Source organism: Gorilla gorilla, chromosome 10 (genome assembly GCF_029281585.2).
Source record: "Gorilla gorilla gorilla isolate KB3781 chromosome 10, NHGRI_mGorGor1-v2.1_pri, whole genome shotgun sequence".
Taxonomy (NCBI): Eukaryota; Metazoa; Chordata; class Mammalia; order Primates; family Hominidae; genus Gorilla; species Gorilla gorilla.
In genome coordinates, this window is record NC_073234.2 from 130,086,946 (window position 1) to 130,101,115 (window position 14,170).

Genomic DNA, 14,170 nt, shown 5'->3' on the forward strand with positions numbered 1-14,170 from the left:
ACACAGGCCAGAGCTGACTTTCGCCCCAGGCACTTTTGACGACCCAGCACCTTTCTTTCTTCAACATCCTCTTTCTAGATTTTCAGTCGAGACAGGTAAGGGTATAGGTGGCCTCTCAGAGGTTTGTGTCAAAATTTTACCTGTAGGGTAGAGGGACTAAGTGACAGAATACTTTAAGAGGGTGGAGGAGAAATTTCACAGTCCTCCCATGCAGACGGAGGGTGACATTCAAATGGGAGAATTTACTTCTGTGGTTTGCTGCTGTTTCGTTCTTTCCATTATCATTGGTAGTGTTGTTAGGTGGCAGGGTTGTGGGGCAGAGTGGGGTTTCGCCCTGGGGGAGCATATGTGGCAGAGGGCACAGGAAGATCTGTAAGCAAGAGGGCATAGCAAATTAAATGACCACACTGTCAGGAAGGTTGACAGGCCAAAGAAAGATCAGCTCCTCCAAATCTGCTGAACTAACTCTCCCCTCATAGCCCCAGACACGTTTTCTCAATTTGAGCACGATATCCGTTACTATTTCCCGTACTGGGTTTCAATTAAAGAGAGTGAGAGTAGAAAGTTCACTGGTGTTTGGGGGTTCATTTATTTCCAAGCAGGATGCAAATGAAAGGGAGCCGCGGGCACAGAGTTGTCGTGTGTGTTTTTCCTCCCTCTTCTTCCTATTTCCTTCTTGCAACCTTCCCTCCACTTCTTGCCAGCCACCCAGCACACCCGTGTTCCCAAAGCAAATGTTTTCATGTCTTGAAAATCCAGTTAGGGTGAGGAGAGAAGGAAGGTGATAACATCATACCTACTGATGCCCCCTAGAGATGAAGCTGTCCTGGGGGCACTTAAGGCTTGAGGGAAGGATTTACCTTCCCGAGATGGGCACAGGAATTGGGGTAGTGTGAGCACTTCAAGGGTTCCAGGTTTTATTGTTGCACTGAAAACAGATGCAATCCCTCCTGCTGTAACATGCCCCTATGGAAAAAATCTAACCTTCTGTGCAGTTATCCTGTTTTGGTCCTAGAACACAGGGTGGTGATCTTTCTTCTCTGGGGGGTGCCAGGCAAATAGAAGACGTGAAAATCTGCTGCCAAGGTCAGGATGTAGGTCCTGGATTCAGGATCTTGACCCCAGGCCTGCCCTGCCACCGAGCAGTGGTCTTACAACCAGGCAAACTCTCTGGCCAAACTCACTTCACACAAACTTGAACTGAGCACCAGCCCCCCAACCCCCTCCACCTTCTATGATCACTGACTTTGTACCATGGCCACCCAGACCACTGGGCAGAAGAGTAGCTGCAGGGTGTCAGTCTTAATTTCATGACACTCTGCGTAGCCTCCTCCTCCTTCCATGTCAGCAAAAGAAACTAGAGGCCTCAACAATGTGACTGTATTTTGAGTTGGGATGTGTCCCTCCCAAATCAATCATCCCTGACTCCAAATAATACAAACAAATTCTACATATTTTAAAATGTCCCAAGTCTTGTATGATATCTAGGGACCGATTAGTGCGGACTGGAGAGACTATTCCCTCTCCCATTCCGAATAAAGGGTTAGGTGAAGGTTGTGGCCCGAGAGATCCCAGAAGCCCTTAAAAGTCTTTAGCTTGGGGTTTGAATAATGAGGGCTAGATAAGTTTTTTTTCTCTTCCTTTCAAAAATTTTTTTATTTTAGAGGAAGGGGAATGAGGAAGGCGCACGCGCGCGCTCACACACACACACACACACACACACACACACAGAGAGAGAGAAAGAAAATGTTTGGAATTGTGAAAGTGCCTTTCCTAGTAGTTGCTTTTACTGGCGCCCGGGCCTCAATTCATTTCATCTCTGAACCAGATACTAAAAATCCTCCAGGCGAGTGGAGAGGACCGGCCTTCCTGGATCGGGAACCTGCCCTCTGTCTTCCCTCGCAGCTCCCTTTCCTCCTTTCGCTTGGGAAAGGAAGATTTCGAGCCCCAGGAAGGAGTTGGGAGTGAGCGACAGCCCAGAGCGTCCCATAAGGTCCTTTTGGCCATGTTTCTGCCCCGGGGGGCTTCACCTAGATCCCTCACCCCACCCCTTACCCCTGTTGCAAATACGTAAGCTGGACGCGCCTCGGTGCGGATCCAGGCCTCGCTGAGCACGGAACCGGAGAAGCAGCTCACGGCCTCGGATTCTACTCTCACCCAAGGGTGGAAGGGGGTGACAGGGCTCGGATCTTGCCCCAAACGCTGCACAGGCCCGCAGGAGAGCAAAGAGGTCTCGGACAGGCTGTCCTTCCCCAGCTCTCGGTCGCGACAAGGTCCCGACAGGCCCGGGAACCGGCGAACCGCCTGCAGGTAACCCTGCGCTGGGTACCTGCCTTCCCTCTCCAGCTACCGGGGCGGGGCGCGGCGCGGGGCGGCGGGCTCCCCGGGTGGGGGATGAAGAAAGCGCGGCGGACCCAGGGCAGCGAAGCGCAGGTCTTTTTCCTTTTGAGAACTAAGATCAAGATTGCAGGGATTCAGTTAGAAGCCGCTCACCTACCTCCACCTCCCGCCCTACCCTGTCCGATTTGTCTTTTGCTGCCGCATTGATTGCTACCTTCCCCCCTCCCTTCGCTTGCAAAGGACACATCGGGAGTGGACGGTAAAGACCTTGCGGGGGGCCGTGGGGGGCGGGGAGGGGTAACCAAAAATGAAAGAGAAATGTAGGACTCTCTGTCTCCCAAAGTGGTGGAAAAGCAATTGCAAGGAGATGGCTCTCGGGAAAATAACAGGCTCAGAGAGAACGAAGCCGAGCGGGGGAATCTTCGTGCGCGAAGCCGGGAGGGTTGGGGGGAGGGAGAGTTCTCCTCTCCCACCGCTGGGGTGTGTTTTTACATGTTTTCTTAGCAGCAAGTTTTATAAACAGGTCAACCCTACGCTGCCAGCCCAGGGAGTTGGAGCCTGTCTCCGGCTTCTAGGGCAGACACCCCTCTTTCCCATTCGCCCCTTGCAAGCCAAACGCTTAGAGTTGGGAGGGAGGGGAAACTTCCTTCCACTTCTGATGTGGGGGGGACATTTGCTTTTGAAAGGCTTTTCTTGTCTTCAGACGGTAAAATACGAGTTCTCCACATGTCTGAGTCTGGTACCTCAAGCATGGATGGATGGGGAAGTGGGGGGCGCTGCTCTAATTACCTCTGCGCTGGATGGGGGTGGAGCGGGGGATTCTCTCTTTTCAGCCTGGCCCTGCTGGGGTGCCGAGGCGCATTATTAAACCCAGACGCTCAGGCCAGGAGTTGGGGCCATGCGGAAAAGATTTACAATTAAGCCAATTGGGGCCGAATACAGCCATCCAAAGTTTGCAGGTGTAAATAGTGCCTCGAATTATTTTTTTCTTCCCTTCCAAGCAACTTCATTGCCCGACCCCCACCCCCCACCCTTTCCCCACTTCCTGGGACTCTAATTCTTTTCAGAACAGGGAGAGGAGGAAGGACGGTATGGCACAGTTGGGATTTTTCTATCAGAGAAGTTAAAATATGATGTTGCATTCACTTTTATGTGTGCGTATTAATGCAGTGAATACAACCAGGACAGGCTCCTTCATTGCATGTCTCCATCTAGAATTTGAGAATTGTCGGAGTCAGTGAAAGACCTTTTGACTTCGACGTATGATTTTTTTTTAAGGGAGTGGAGCAGACTTCTGTAAAACAGGGATATTGCAGTTGAATTATGAAGTTTTTGAGTTGGGGAGATTGGGTGAGGCAGGAGTAAAATGCAAAAGAAATTCCCTCTGGTAGGGATATAAGAAGATTGCTATAGATGGAATCTGAAGGGGAGGTGAGGCTGGCTTGCTAGGAAGAACAGAGTCACAGACCTTTCTGATGCTTCAGTTTAGATCTTCCTAATGTTTAGAGAGCTTACTGAGTCGTGTATAGGTCCAACCTTAAGCCCATCTCCCACTGCGTTATTTAAATGTCAAAGAATATGCATGTGTATTTCTAAACTGTTCTTTGTGGGTACCAGTGTGTATATGGACATTGCAAGTAGCCCAGAATATAACATTAAATCTCAGATTTTAGAAATGCATCACAATCACACCCCATGGGCAGACTCCTATTTCATCAATATAGACGGAACTAAATTTGTTTTGCAGCTACACAGTTACTCCTTTTCTCTTGCAGCAATAAAATCTGTCTGTTACAAATTACCAGGGAATTGGAGAATATACTCCCCACCCCCCCACACACACACCACAACTGTTGTTCGGTGTTTTTAGTCTCCCACTAACCCACTCAATAATAGATATAATATGTGTGTACACAGGCACTTTTCCAAAAAATTAGCGATAACATTCTGGGCACATGAAGAGGGCATTTTTCTCTCTTTCCATTTAGGATTTGTTGCAGACTAAGTTGCTACTCAGGAGACCCATTACCAGGGGGATTGGCACCCATGGGGCCTCAGGGAAGAAGTTGAACAGCCTGTATTGCATGCAAAGACAGAGAGTTAAGGCGCCTGATTCCAGTCAGAATAAGGGCATAGGTGTAGAATTAGTAAGACAGGACTTAACATGTCCACGGAGCTGCAAGCGTCACCCAGCCCAGGATGAACCCCTCAGCTGCCACAGGAAAGTTTCCAGGCAGTGGTAGTAAAAACACTTTTTCTCTCTCTCTTTAAAAAACTTCCCAGTCCAGTGCACATGTTGCGCATAAATAAAAGTGGCTAATTGAACACTAGGTGAATCTGAATCAGTCTGAAGCAGAGAAGGAAGTACAGGACCCAGGCTGGAGATGGAGGTGCCCCAATTTGCAGGGGCAGAGAAGGAGTGGATTGCTTCCCACTTGGAAACCTCTGCTCTTCGCTTCTGGAGAGGCTCATCGGGAACCCCTGCAGAAGGTGCCCTTGCAGTCTCCGCTGGATGGCGCTTAGGGAAGACTTGGCTGGTGGACAGTGTCCTCTGTGTGCCCCAGAGGGCCTGGCCAACTGGTTGGGTTGGGATGAGGCCTCGGTTTTGAACCTCTGCGGTGGCAATTCCAGATATACCAGGAGGCCGAAGCTGCTCCTGGAGGCTGGGGCAGGAGAGGGCCACCTGGAATCTACCAAATGTGGGAGCTGGGGCAAGAGAAGTTAGGTGCAAGCCAGGAAGTGGGGGAAGAGGGTTCTCAGTGCAAACTAGCATCTCATTTCTAAAGCTCTGCCTGCACTGCATTAACTCCTGTTTACCGGGAAAGGTGTTGAGTGAGTGTGAGTGTGTGTGTATATGTGTGTGTGTTTTGCGGGAGAGTGGTCTGGAAAGGACCACAGCCAGACAAGTGTGGAGATCTGCAAAGGGTACATGGTTTTAGGAACCTCAGGGCCCCACATCCCCTTTTGCAAAGGCCAATCTGGTGCCTGCCCAGCCCTGGTCCACTCGTTAGAAATTGGAGTGTCTGACCTTACCCTGGAACCAATCTGAATTGTATCTGGAATTGGAAACACAGGACTGTGTTCTAATCTAATCTAATCTCATGGGCATAGGACCTCTTAGAGGACTGCTCAGTCCATTGTATTACTGGCTTCAGTAGTCATTTGAAAGGGTCTCTGTCAAGGTGATTAAGACCTCAGCTGAGAGTGGAGCTGTGGGCTACAATATTAGGAAGAATAAATTCGTCCAACACTTATTGAGCTCCTATTGTGTACCAAGCAATGCCCTCACCTTTATGATCTTGTCAAAAGTTAAAGAGCTAGGCAGCAAAGAAAAAAGACTACTAACTATAGCCAAATAAAGTTAATAGGCTACACGGTCTGTGCAGGAGTGTCTAAAATTAGGTCTCCTATTTTGTAAGAGATGGGGTTCCTCATCTCTCCAGCTCTGATCACAGTGCTCATAGCTAATGGCTGCTCAATAAATAATCATTCAATACAGGAATGAAAGTCAAGAAAGAAAGGGAGAGAAGGAGACTAAGAGGGGCATTTTCTCTGCATTTGTAAAACAAATAACCACTTCCAAAGTGCATTTTTAAAGAACCAGTATTCAATTTGTTAGCTGCTCTCCCAAACGGATTCTGATATATAAAATAAGATAGTGAAAAGCAGACTTATTCTAAGATGGTAGTGGGAAGAGAGGTTTGGTATAATGGATAGAAAATTCCACTCCATCATTGAACAGATATTTATTGAGAGTCTTCTAGGTGCCAGATAGTCTTCAAAGTACTGGAGACAAGGGGGTGAATAAAAGATGGGTCCCTTCCAGCTTAATGCTTATGGTCCTGAGTTTTGTTCACTCCGGTAAAAATATATTATTATTCCCATTCTGAAGATGAGGAAAATCGAGGCCCACGAAGAGTGGGACAGGAGAGGGCTTAATTTCAAGATCTCTGGACAGAAAGGCCAAACTCAATCAGCCTTAGCTCTTCCACGCGCTGTGGAGAGGTAGGGCTGGGTGATTTTTTGCTCCTGGGAGCCTTGGAAACCCAGACAGCGTTACTGACCTGGTTGGCGGAGGTCACCGGGGGCGCCAGGCGTGCGCGGGAGCCGGAGCTTAACACCCAGCCGCTGTCCCGCAAAAGACTTTGCCGGATCTGCTCACCCCAGCTCCCAGCTCGAAGGCCCTAACTTCTAAACTCTCCGGTCCGTTTCTTGCACTCAGAGCGCACACCTTGCCTACAAGTGGGTAGTACTGCCGCTCTGCACAAACAGAAAACTTTGGGATAGACAACTAGGGAGTCTTGCGCCTTCACATTGTTAAAAATTGACAGTAAAGAGTTTTCCATAACCCCTCCCCCGCCGCCAGGGTTTTATGCTTCTGTACAGACTTCTCCCCACCGTTAGTACCCCAATGCTCACCGTAGTCTTTGGCACATGCAGTGTGTTCATCAAATGTTTGTTGATTGAGCAAATAAACTATTTTCTCTTTAATTTTTGTTTTAAAAACAGAACCAAACTAAAAAATGAATTAGTGATCGAATAAGAGGCAGTGGGGTGAGAAGCTCCTTTTGCCGACGCCCTGAGAGGGGGTGGAACCGGCTTAGGTCACCCATTCGTTTTCCAGCAGCCGCTGGGTTACTTCCCACCAGCTTTGCAAAGACGCCTGCGATTTCCTTTGGTCTACAGTTCTGTCCTAGACTTCGTTCGGTTGATCGATGAAGGAGACAAGCTGGCCCACGGGGAGGTCAATACAATCGATGCGGACCTCGACGAAACGGAAAAATCTCGCAGGTTCCTGCGTGCTGGGTTCCACTCAAAATGTTTCAGGATTTAGGGTTTCTGCCTCCTCTCTGTCATTATGGAACTGGACGGAGGATGGCGGTGGGTGGGTAGGAAGAAGCCTCAAGGCCCACTCAGATGAGCCTAGGGGTACACCGGGCCCGGAGAGCGCCCCCACCCCCACTTCCACCCAGCTGGTGTAGCCCATACCACCGAGTGGTGAAATCATCAGAGCTGCCTAGTAGATTTCTTTCTTGAACTTCTCGGCCTTGGAATCAGACGCCCGGGTCATTGCGCAGCGGGCCACACCCCTTAGCTCCGGGTTCCTCACCTGAGAAATGAGTTTCTTGTAAAATGCGATTTATTGGCGAGAACATTTGTGAAATACTCAGGAAGATGACAATGTTCTAAGAGTTCTCCCACACATCAGCTCATCAACTACAATAATCTAATGAGGCAGGAGCCTTCTCAGTGATCTCCACTTTCCAGACGAGGAAACAGAGACACGCAGAGAAAGACAGAGGCTTGCCCGAAGTCGCACAGCCAGTGTTTTGGGGAGCTGGAATTTACCCTGGGGCTTGTCTAACTCGAGTCCGACTTTTAACAGCAAAACAGTAGGAGTCCGACACACGCACACAGTAGGTACACAGTAGCGATCTGTTTTCTTTATATCTTCGCCCTTTAGGAAGAGAAATTCCATCTAAACCTTTCCCGCGCAGATTTGAAAACTGCCTGTATTCTTTGGTCCCTTCCTTCTGGAAGCAAATGCAATTGGTGGGTGGGGAGTGCGAGTCTGACAAAAACCTTCTTAAACTCTGGAAATCCAGATCTTTACCGCCCCCTCTTTTTCCAGTACGAAGGAATGAGGGGAAAGGGCGCGCGCGCGCGCGCGTGTGTGTGTGTGTGTGTGTGTGTGTATGCGCACGCATGTGTGTCTAGAATCAATACGGCCCAGACAGCCCTTCACAAAGGGGCTCCAGGCGGGCGCCTCCGCGGCACAGCCTCCGCCCCACTGCCCGCAGCGAATTAATTGGGCCCTGAAAGAAGGGGCGACGTAGCTTCCAGTTAATTAGTCAAGAAATGAATCAAGTCCCAGCGGCCTGGCAGAGGCTCTTGGGGAGCGGGTTTTGTGCAAGCCACAATGGTCCGTGGGGCTCTCCCCTTGGGCGGAGTGGGGCGCGGTGGGGAACACAGCTTGGACGCCTAGGCGTCCTGAGCCCGGCACCCTGCGCGCAGAGCAGACCCAGGCGCTCTCGCGAGCTCTAGCGTCCGTCATGTTTCCTCTCTTCTTTTCTTTCTTTTTTCTTTTCTCTTCTCTTCTTTCTTTTTTCTCTTCTCTTCTCTCCTCTTCTCTCTCTCCCCCTTCCTTTCCCTCCATCTCCATCTCCCTTTCTCTCTCTCTTCCCCTTTCCCCTTCTCCCTCCCTTTCTATCTCCCCCTTCCTTTCTCCCTATCTCCCTCTCTCTCCCTTTATCTTTCTCTCCTTTTCTCTCTCTCCCTCTCCCCCTTCCCCTCTCCATCTCTCCCTCTCCTGACCTCTCTCCCTCTCCCTCTCTCCCTCTCTCTCTCCTCACTTCTCTCTTTTTTCCCCAGTCTTCACCATCACCGTCCCCCTTCCTCTTCCCTGGTTTTCTGCTGAACTTTGTCCAGGTTTCCCACCTGCAGGCGCTCCTCCCCTCACCCCAGCAGCGGCCCTCTCCAAACTCTCCTCCCTAAGGTTGCTCTTTCTAAAGCCTCAACCTCAGCCTGGCAGCACCTGGGGCTGAGTGGTTTCGGGATGTGGGGAATCCTTGACTTAGGGGGAAAGGATGGAAATGAGCGCTGGCTTTGGAGCCCAGAGGCCTGAGGTGTGTTGCTGGATAGGTTCTTCACCCTTGGGTCACCTTGGATTCACCCTCCCCAAGGCGGTTAGAACCCTCTGAGATCATTCAGGGCTTTGAAAGGGCTTGGTAATGGCGACCTGTGTCCTCACTCCACGGAGATTTAGAATTAAGGCAGACCTGCAACACAGGAGCAATTCTTGAGTACCTGCGGTGTTCTCATCTAACATTTCTTCTCAAGCACTCCCGCGTCAACTAAGGCACTGAAGATCTGGGTGATCGGGTGTTTTCGTCAGAAGCAGCTCTGTTGGGGGAAGGGAGGGCAGGCACAAATCCTAAACCCAATTTTTTTCAAGGCCTTTTTTTTTGAGACCGAGTCTCAGTCTGTTGCCCAGGCTGGAGTGCAGTGGCGTGATCTCTGCTCACTGCAACCTCTGCCTCCCAAATGCAAGCAATTCTCCTGCCTCAGCCTCCCGAATAGCTGGGATTACAGCCACGTACCACCATGCCTGGCTGCTAATTGTTTGTATTTTTAGTAGAGACAGGGTTTCACCATGTTAGCCAGGCTGGTCTCGAACTCCTGACCTCAGGTGATCCGCCCGCCTCGGCCTCCCAAAGTGCTGGGATTACAGGCATAAGCCACAGCGCCCGACCATATTTCAAGGCCTTTTTGCTCCACGTGCTGGTTGCCCTACCAGAACTAAACGGACAGAACTCGTTGCTCAGAGAAGTAGAGACACTTTCCTGGAGTCACACAGCAAAGGAAAGGCAAGGCAGAGGGTTCCCCCCCTAGGTGGACATTGGGTTCCTGTTGCCCGCCGCTTGGCACCGAGAGGGCCTCAGGGAATCACATCTCCGCCTGGCCTGGCCTGGCCTGGTACCAAATGTTTACAGACAGGACGAGGGTCGCTGGAATCGCCTCGCTCCTTTCAGCTTGGCGCTAAGGCCCGAATCTCGATCCTCCTAGTATTTCTCTGGTGTCTGTCTCTGAGTCTCTGCTTTTGTCTCTTTCTCCCTCCCTCCGCCCCAGTCTTTCCGTCTCTTTTTCCTCGAATGCACGTGGAATTCGGAATTGAAAGTTGAGGTCAGAATCTCCCTTTTTCTTCCAGTTATCCGCGCCGCTGCCCCACGCCTAGCGGCTTGGATCTGCATAGACATCTATCTACCCGCAACAAGATCCGAGCTGCAGTAGCAAACCCAATCTGTCTCCGCACCATCCCCTGCTCTGTAAACCCACTGCCCCATCCCACGCCACATCCTTGAGGTTTAAGTAGCGACTCCAGCGGATGATTCGGAGAATGCCCTGCTTTCCAAAGGCCCCAACCCGTGTTTTTATTTTCTTTTTCCTTTGCCCGCTTGACCAACTTTGGTTTCTTTCAGGGCCCGGAGGTGCCTGCGCCGCGCTTGGCTTTGCTTTCCGCCGCCCCAGCCGGGACTGTGGTTTCCGCTCGCCACATCCCAGCCTGGTGCGCACACAAGAGCCTGGCGAGCTTCCCTCGCGCGCTTACAGTCAACTACTTTGGGCCTCGGTTTCCCTGCTCCTTGTAGATCAGAGAAGGGACGGGCGAAATGCCTGCGAGGGAGGGTCGGCGAATGGGTTGGTTGGTGGCAAGACTGCAGTTCTTGTACATGGACGTGGGTTGGGGGGTCAACACTGGAAGAACTCCTGCCTGACGCCAAGAGCCACCCGCTTTCCAGCTCGTCCCACTCCGCGGACGTTTACCCACCTTGATGCGCAGAGGAGGAGATGAAACACTGGGAATGTCTTGTTTTCCACACTAGGAATGGAGCACACCAACTTCCATGGCCCCAGTCTCCCCTAAGTGGGACCTACAGCTTGGTGGGACTCTGCCACGCAGGTGTGCCAGGCTGCGCGTGTAGGCGAGGACAAGCCAGGTTCCAGCCAGCAGGTGCACACCCAGGTGTGTGCAGAGGTGGTCCCTTGTGGGCCTGCTTGGTCCACCTGTGATAGCTGCTGACATTTGTAGACCGGGTCAGTGGCTTTCAACGAAGTGTTAGCCGACCTCCCGCTGAGCATTTGGAATTTAGGAGATGGCATATTGGAGGCTTGGAACTGTATCCCTCCATTTACCTCTGTAAGCCTCCCTTGCCTCTTCTGAAAAAAATGAGACTCTCAGGCTCTCCCACAGAAGAGCATTGCAAGGAGTAAGTGAAATCATGCATATGCATCGCTCAGCCCAGCCCCTGGCACACAGTGAGTGCTCATGAATCATTAGCTGTTTGGACTTGCTAAACTCTGTGCTTCCGTGTGTATATGTATATGTGTGTGTGTGTGTGTGTGTGTGTGTAAATATATAAATCTATATATACAATAGTAAATATACACATATATTGATATATACATAATGATATATAAAATATATACTGAAGCACAGAGTTTATATATATTATATATTTATACACACACACACACACACACACACACACACACACACAGACTACACTCTTGGAAGACTACCTGGCATATATTATGCCTTCTCTGTATTATTATTCTTACTCTCTCTTGCTCAGTGCTGTTCCTATCTCAGCCTGAAACCCCATTACTTGTCTTCTCCCCAAGTTGATACTAAAGTGAGATCCTCCATTAAGCTTCCCACTGAAGAATTAGCCCCTGTGAGCCCCTTTCCTGAATCCTGGGATCTCAAAACTGTGACGGATCCCAGAGACAAAGTGCTCCCTTCCTCTCCTTGCACTGGCGTTAGAGTCCCCAGCTAGGCTCAGAGACCCTGGTGTCCTAATTTTGAATCTAATCCCCTGCCTTTTCCACCATCTCCACTCTGTCCAGGTCTTCTCCATCTCCTGAGGTCAGGAGAAAAAGTTCTCAGACCTATTGAGAAATAAGAACTTGTAGAGAATAAAGGAACATTAGTGGGTGCTTGGAGCATCCATGGGTGGAGCCCCTGCAGCAATGATCTCTGAAAATGAGGAGGGGGCTGCATGTAAACAGGACCAGAGAGAATTTCTGACTCCTAGGGAGGCCCAGAGACCTCCTGTCTCTCACAGAAGCTATGTGGGGCTGAGGTCCCGACTCCCAGGGCCAGGCTACAATTGCAAAACTCCAAGCCAGCAGCAGAAGCCCACTGTCCCCCTTTCCAGTTCTCTGGGGCATTGCAGATCCACTGAGGCAAGAGCTGGGGCTGTTCCCAACCCCCCAGCTTGAGCATCTGGCGGGAGGGTGAGGAGATGAGCGGAAGGAGATGAGAAAGGTGGAAAGAATGAGGACAGTGGAGTTGGGGAGGGAGGGTGAGAGAAAGTGAGAGAGGGTATTTGGGGATGAGGGAAGAAGGACAAACAAGGGAGGAAGACAGACAGGCATGGAAGATAAAAAGAGACCCTTATATACCCACAGAGTGGGAGAGGCAGGGAGAGGAGAAGAGGAGAAGAGATAAAGGTTAGAGACGAAGAGACAATGACAGAGAGAGATGGATCAGGCAGACTGGGGGTGGGGTGAAAGGACAAAGATTAAGAAACACAGAGAGCAAGAAGCAAGTGCAGGGGCGAGGTGGGGGGGAGGAGGAAGAGGGGAGAGAGAGAGAGAAGAGGTGAGACAAAGAAAGGGAGAAGCACCTGGAGGCAGAGAAAGTGGGGAAAGTGGGGACTAAGGAAAGCGGATGGGAAAGGAGTGGCCAAAAGGAAACATAAGAAAGATGGTGGGGAAATGGAGAGCCAGAGAGCCGGGCCACCCTCCCGATGTATTACTTGACATACGTATGAGATTATCTAGCACGGTATAAATGCCTCCATTAAATCACGATTGAGCTTCTCAAACCGACCAATTCCCGAATAGCCTCCAGCCCTTGGGGAATATGGTTTTCATAACCGTATAAAGCATCAAATACTAACAACTTAGGAGAGAGGTTCTCATTCATTAGGGGTTTCCAGGGGCCCCCAGCAGGGCCTTTGTGGTAGAGGGTGGGGGAGAGTGTGTGGCTGGGATCTTGGGGGAAAAAGACATTGTGTTTCTCTCTGTCATTGGCTTCACAGAAAAGCCTCTTCCCCACTCCAACAGCACGCTACACAAACTCACTAAGAAGTTCTTGTTGGTAGGGACTACTTGGCCAAGAAGAGAAAATGGAATTTCCCCAGAGTCCTCCCTATTCCCAGAGTGCATTTGGCCCAATAAAGAGGGGCTGCACAATTTCCTAGACATTCCTGCTTGCAACGGAGAGGGAGGGGACGATGAAGGGCAGCCTCCCCCCCAGCCTCTTGGGAAAACAGAACTTTGTTGAACCACAGGAGGCTGGTGGATGATGAGAAGGAAGGTTTGAGAGTAGTCTGGTGAAGGTGAAGTCCGCGTTTGCACCCCCTCCCCTGCCCCCTGCAGGCTCCCAACTCATCACTCCAACTAGTTCAAATAAACCGCAGCTCAACTTCCCTCACTCTACCTCCTACCTTATTTGCCTCCCAGTCTGCCAGGAAAGGCATTTTAAAAGGTAGCAAATCAAGGATTTTTTTCCTTTTCTTTCTTTTCTTTTTTTTTTTTTTTTTTGTTGGGAAGCCTTGTTTGCTTTGCTTTAACAAACAGCTGATAGAATTTGCTTTAAAGGAGCACTGAAAAAAAAAAAAAAGAAAAGAAAAATGTGCCCACAGGGCACATGCCTGCATATCCGTGTGTGCCTGTGTGTGTGCCTGTGTGTGTGTGTGTGTGTGTGTGTGTGTGTGTGTGTGTGTGTGTGTGTGTGTTTAGACCTCCCGAGCTGGCTTGCAGTAATAAATGGAACCTGCTTCAGGTGCAGAAAGCTGGGAGGGGTCGAGGGGAGGAATGCACAGGCTGATTTACACCTGTCCCTACAGCTGCTATCGACAACACTTACAGCCTCCAGAAATGACCCTTGGTGCCGACTTGTCTGGAAGCCATCAGGGTTAGTTTTGAAGCAGGAATCTTCAAGTGGACCAGAGGGTGAGCTTTGCCCAGCCCCGCCTTCCCTGCCGTGGTCTTCAAGTGCTGCCCAGTGGAGCAGGCTGCCTGCTTCTCTCCCTCTTTGCCCACCTGCTCCTCCCTCTCTGTTTCCTCTCAGACAAATATCATCATTGACTTTCAGCTGTCTTTGGTGCTGCTGCCCAAGGAGGGCTGGGCAGGGTGCAGGGTTTGCAGCCAGCTCATCACCACCCGTTCCCCCCAGGAGCTGGGTCTGGCCCCAGGAATCTGTGTGGGATTCCTAGCTCTACCCTCCAGCCAGTTTCTGCCCTCTGCCACTGGCCTCACCCCA